Genomic DNA, 6,295 nt, shown 5'->3' on the forward strand with positions numbered 1-6,295 from the left:
GAGGGTAGCCGAACAGTAAAAGGTCACACAAACACGCATGCCATGGAATTGCAATCACCATGTGGGCAAGGAATAAACTATCTGGGAAGCTGTGAGTGTGGAGCTAGGAACTTGCCAGACCCCAGGTTTCAGACCTCAGGCTTTGGGCCAGGTCTCCAGGATATGGCTTGTCCTTGTTCACCTTCCCATATAGGCTGGTCTGTCCTGACCAGGGATCAGGGTACCAAGGGCCAGTATCCAGACCAGAGACAGCGTCCTGGGTGCCGTCAGATGGATCCATGCTGGTCCAGAGATCTGGGACCCTGCATGGTGGCCCCTATTTGCTGAGGCAGTGTGTAGGTGGCTCAGGCCCGTGAACTCAGAGCTACCAGAATGGTGAGCAGAGAAGGCAGGGCTTGGCACGTGGCCACAGACCACTGATCCTTGGTTAGGGATCTTATGGGCACTGGGTGAAGGAAGAGGCAGAAGCTGGGACAGGGACTGAGTTCAGTTCAGTTGCTTAGTCGTGTCCGACTCTTTGCAACCCCATGGACTGCAGCACACCAGCCTCCCTGTCCATTACCAACTCCCGGAATTTGCTAAAACTCATGTCCATCGAGTTGGTGATGCCATCCAACCATCTCAACCTCTGTCGTCCCCTTTTCCTCCCGCCTTCAATCTTTACCAGCATTAAGGTCTTTTCTAATGACTCAGTTCTTTACATCAGGTGGCCAAAGTACTGGAGCTTCAGCTTCAGCATCAGTCCTTCCAATGAATATTCAGGACTGATTTCCTCTAGGACAGGGACTCGGGCTACTTTATTTGGTTCTGGAAGCCCTGTCTCTGCTGCACACTGGCTCAAGCCTCCTCCTGCCCCCTCAAGGTTTTCCGGGGCTGTCTGGTAACCCTACTCTGTCTCCAGTGTGATGGGATGAGCAGACTCTCAGGGGCATAGGATTCCTTGTGCTTCAGTACATTGCAGTATCTTAGCCAGCTTAGGGGGTTTCCTAATGGGTACGGGGCACTCAGAGGGAGTCACACAGCTGAGACAGGCAGAGGAACCGCAAGACAGGGTCTGGACACAGATCTGAGGTTCCCAGCGGATCCCCAAACTATTGAGAGACCAGGGCCAGAGCCGGGGCTGTGCTGCCACCTCGTGGCGGAGTTTGGAATTGCCGCTGGGTCCGATATCCGTTTCCAGGGATGCGACTTTCTGTTCAGCTCGATTCATCTGCTTATCTCCTGACGGAATGGACGGAAGGGAGTGCCTGGTGAGTGAATCCGGTAGAGAAGGTGGTGTGTCCTGGCCTTAGAGTCCCTTTCACCCTTCACTAGCCATAGTTCTGAGAATCAGAGGCAATTCTAGAAAAGGGGCTGATGAGAACTAGGCAGGCACCCCTGTGCCCCACCCCCACCATGAGCCTCAAGGTCTGTGTCACACCTGATGCTCTAAAACCTCTTCCGTGGAGTTTACACGTGCACCTGGAACCAGGTGAAGGGGCCATAACACAGAAGGGGATCAGCGGGAAGCCGGGTGCTGGTTAACTCAGATTTTCCCAAGAAGCTCCTCACAGACTGGGCAGGGTACACCCTGGTCCAATGTGCAGAAGCTTGAAGAGAAACATGAGCCCCTCCTCCAAGGGACCACCTACCTCTAGGTAATGTACATCTTCAGGTGACCCGCTGTAACTATAGGGATGCCACTTGCCTGAGACCTGCCAGCCTGAAGGCGACAGAGTACTCAGCTGAAACCTTGAAATCAGGCTTGCAAAAGGTAGTCCCGTTTATGAAATGAGTGAGTTAAAAAAAAAAAAAAAAAACCACATCAGGGGCTTCCCTGGTGGTCCAGTGATGAAGGATCTGCCTGCCAATGCATGGGACATGGGTTCAATCCCTGCTCCGGGAAGACCCCACATGCCGAGGAACAACTAAGCCCGTGCGCCGTAACTATTGAGCCCGTGTGCTGGAAGCTGGGAGCCACAGCTACTGAGCCCGCACCCTAGAGGCTGTGCTCCGCAGCAAGAGAAGCCACTGCAGAGGGAAGACCGTGCACCTCAACTAGAAAGTAGCCTCCACTCACTGCAACTAGAGAGAGCCCATGGGCAGCAGTGAAGACCCAGTGCAGCAAACTTAAATAAACAAAATAAGTCTTAAGCCTTTCCCCTAAAAAATCCCCACATCATTTAAAGCCCTTTGAGTATGTTTTCTAAAAGTTTTCCAACTTGGAAAAATTATACAAAAGAAGGAGAGAAAGAACAAAGTCTACAGAAATATGACCCTAAGGTGGCTTCAGCTAAGGTATAGGAACTAGTAAATGCATTTGTTTTTGTATGCATTTTTAAATTTTTGAATTTATTTTCTTCAGAGTGCTCCGAGACATTTTATTTGCATGTAAGTCAAAGCTATGGTTTTTCCAGTAGTCATGTACAGATATGAGAGCTGGACAGTAAGAAAGGCTGAGCGCCAAAGAATTGATGCTTTTGAACTGTGGTGTTGGAGAAGACTCTTGAGAGTCTCTTGGATTGAAAGGAGATCCAACCAGTCCATCAAAAGGAAATCAATCCTGTATATTTATTGGAAGGACTGATGCTGAAGCTGAAACTCCAGTACTTTGGCCACCTGATGTGAAGAACTGACTCATTGGAAAAGACCCTGATGCTGGGAAAGATTGAAGGCGGGAGGAGAAGGGGACGACAGAGGATGAGATGGTTGGATGGCATCACCAATTCGATGGACATGAGTTTTAGCAAACTCTGGGAGATGGTGAAAGACAGGGAAGCCTGGAATGCTGCAGTCCATGGGGTCACAACTAGTCGGACACAACTGAGCAACTGAACAAAACATTACATCCCTAGAAGAAGAATCCAAGGGTTTTCCCTCCTGTGTGATTTAGTCTTGTTTCTTCAGGGTTCATAATGCCTGCTGAGGTTGGCAATACAATGAAACCAAACTAACGGGATGGGAGCAGGTTTTTCTGCCATTTTTCTAGATCTTGAATCTGGGGCTGATCACTCTATGCTTATTTAGCTTGCCTGTGAGGTTCACAACAATTGCCCAGCCCTGTGGTCATCGATGATTTCAAATCCTCCAATGTAACTGTGCTTCATTATCATAGTTAGAAACCTGATGACGACTTTGGAGCACGGCCTGATAAAAACCTGGTGTTTGCCTCTCTTTTCATCATTGTTAATCTTCTTAAAAGCATCAGCCAGGTCATTCACATGTACTCTTGTGGCAGCACAGAAGGATGGCAGAAAGATACATTCTTTATTAATACACTGGAAATGTATTTTCTCCCCATTTCAGCCAAAATGGTATAGAAAAGTATTTAAAAGCATACAGGTCCCTACCTCAGGGGACCTCTAACATACGTGCACTTTCTGCTCAGTTGCTCAGTCATGTCTGACTCTGTGCAACCCCATGGACTGTAGCCCACCAGGCTCCTCTGCCTATGGAATTTTCCAAGCAAGAATCATGGAATGGGTGCCGTTTCCTACTCCAAGGAGTCTTCCCGACCCAGGGATTGAATCTGAGTCTCTTGTGTCTTTTGCATTGGCAGTCGGATTCTTTACCACTGAGCCACCCGGAAAGCCTCATTTTGAGATTCACTTTGAGATGCACCCATTGGGAGGTTATTGGCCGTAGCACTGTCTGTAGGCAAGAAAATTTGGAAACAACCCAAGTGAAATCAGCAGGGTCGTGGATGGACAAATCTCAGGCATGTGGCGGGTGTCAATGGCATGAGGGTCTCCTTGGTTGAAGCGAATGGTTCTGTGTGTTGACATGTGAAGATCTGAAGAACAATGTGGAGTAAAAAAGCAAGTTGCAAAAGCAAATATTCTGTGTATTATTTCTGGACTTTTTTTTGTTGTTGTTGTTCACACCATGCAGCTTGTGAGACCTTTGTTTCCTGACCAGGGATCAAACGTGGGCCATGGCAGTGAGAGCACTGAGTCCCAACCACTGACCACCAGGAAATCCCTCTATTTCTGGATTTTTATGCGTGCAACAAAAAATGAAAACAAGGCTGACTGCCACATTGCCTTCATGTGCTAATAAATAAATGAATGCCTCTTTGCCTGGTTAAGTCCCACTCATCTTCCAGATCTCAGCTCAAGGCATCACTTTTTCAGCAAAGATTTCCCTGCTTCCCGCCCCCCAGCCACCACCCCCCTCCCACCTGGCCCTGGTCTGCCACCACCCCAGGGCAAGTAGGCACTCTGAAATCCAGTCTCAGGACCTATACCTTTCCTTCAGGTCTGTTTTTGCTCTTGTATATTTATGGCAGAAAGCAAAGAAGAATTAAAGAGCCTTTTGATGAAGGTGAAAGAGAAGAGTGAAAAAGCTGGCTTAAAACTCAACATTCAAAAAATGAAGATCATGGCATCCAGTCCCATCACTTCATGGCAAATAGATGGGGAAACAATGGAAACAGTGACAGACTTTATTTTCTTGGGCTCCAAGATCACTGCAGATGGTGACTGCAGCAATGAAATTAAAAGATGCTTGCTCCTTGGAAGAAAAACTATGACAAACCTAGACAGTGTATTAAAAAACAGAGACATTACTTAGCCTACAAAGGTTCGTATAGTCAAAGCTATGGTTTTTCCAGTAGTCATTTATGGATCTGAGAGCTGGATAATAAAAAAGGCTGAGTGCTGAAGAATTGATGCCTTCGAACTGTGGTGCTGGAGAAGGCCCTTGGACAGCAAGGAGATCAAACCAGTCAATCCTAAAGGAAATCAATGCTGACTATTCATTGGAAGGACTGATGGGAAGTTGAAGCTCCAATACTTTGGGCACCTGATGCAAAGAGCTGACTCATTAGAAAAGACCCTGATGCTGGGAAAGACTGAGGGCAGGAGGAGAAGGGGATGACGGAGGATGAGATGGTTGGATGGCATCACTGACTCAATGGACATGAGAGTGAGCAAGCTCTGGGAGATAGTGAAGGACAGGGAAGCCTGGCTTCCTGCAGTTCATGGGGTCGCAAAGAGACAGACATGACTGAGTGACTGAATGACAATAACATTTATTTGTGTGATTGTTTAATTAATGTCCATCTTCCCCACAAGCTTGATTTGGGCAGGGACCCTGGCCACTTTCTTCATCCTCAGCACTTAATGCCCTGTATAGACTGTAGCCCATGAGGCTCCTCTGCCCATGGGATTTTGCAAGCAAGAATACTGGAGTGGGTAGCTATTTCCTTCTCCAGGGGATCCTCCCGACTCAGGGATCAAACCTGGGTCTCCTGCCCTGTAGGCAGATTCTTTACCATCTGAGACATTAGGGAAGTCCCACCTAATGCAGAGGGGACACTTAATAAATGAATTTGTTATTTCTGTACCCCAACTAGGCTGTAAGCTCTGTGAGGCCAGGGGAAGTATCTGTTTTCTTTTTCACTGATTCCCCTGAGGCTTAGGGAAGGTTTTGGTGTCAGAAAGTCTGAGCTACAGTCCAGGCTCTGCCACTTGCTGGCTGTGTTTTCTTGGGCAATTCAGTTTGAGTCTCTGAGGCTCAGTGTCCTCACCTGTAAAAAGGGTAACAGTACCTTCCTTAGAGTGTTGTTAGAATTCAATGATGTATTGTACGAAAACAATTCATCAACAAGGCTTGGTATCAGAAGGGGACGACAGAGGATGAGATGGTTGGATGGCACCACCGACTCGATGGACATGAGTTTGAGTAAACTGCGGGAGTTGGTGATGGACAGGAAGGCCTGGCGTGCTGCAGTCCATGGGGTCGCAAAGAGCCGGACACGACTGAGCGGCTGAACTGAACTGACCTGAACTGAAACGTCTAAATGCCCTCATTGTGAAGGATGGAGGGGGGGAGGGGCCGGGGGGCCGGGGGCGCATCATCTCCCACATTACCACCAGGTGGCGCTGTGATCATTCACACCGGCGATGCTCACCCCATGAACTCGCTGCAACCTTCGAAATCGCTTCCAGCTTCCTTGTATCCTTGTATCGCTTCCAGTTATCCTGTCCCGTAGGCTCCAAGTGGCCATTTGGCCTTGCTCTAATCTCTCTGTGACGGGGAGGTTACTGTCACCAGGCTGGAGACCCTTGCAGGACTGGTCTGAGAGCCCCTGTCCTCTGGGTGGAGGAAACAGAGGACTCCAGGAGAACCGGGGAGACCAGACCGAAACTAGTGGGCAGACAGAAGAGAGCTGGGACTAGGGTGAGGCAGTCAGGCGCCCAGGGTGCCCAAATGAAGGACGCGGTCTTTCTCGGACTTGCGCATGCGTGGAGTCTGACCGCCCTGGGTGGCCTCTTAAGAATACCCTGGGGCTGGGCTGAGAGCTGGTCCAAAG

The 6,295-nt window shown here is 48.9% G+C and overlaps 1 pseudogene; it reads right to left on the reverse strand.

Moving 5' to 3' along the window:
* Positions 1-2,830: 2,830 nt before the first annotated feature.
* On the reverse strand, positions 2,831-5,989 carry LOC112578931 (annotated as a pseudogene).
* Positions 5,990-6,295: the final 306 nt, after the last annotated feature.

The sequence above is a fragment of the Bubalus bubalis genome, chromosome 14 (assembly GCF_019923935.1).
Source record: "Bubalus bubalis isolate 160015118507 breed Murrah chromosome 14, NDDB_SH_1, whole genome shotgun sequence".
NCBI classification, from domain to species: Eukaryota; Metazoa; Chordata; class Mammalia; order Artiodactyla; family Bovidae; genus Bubalus; species Bubalus bubalis.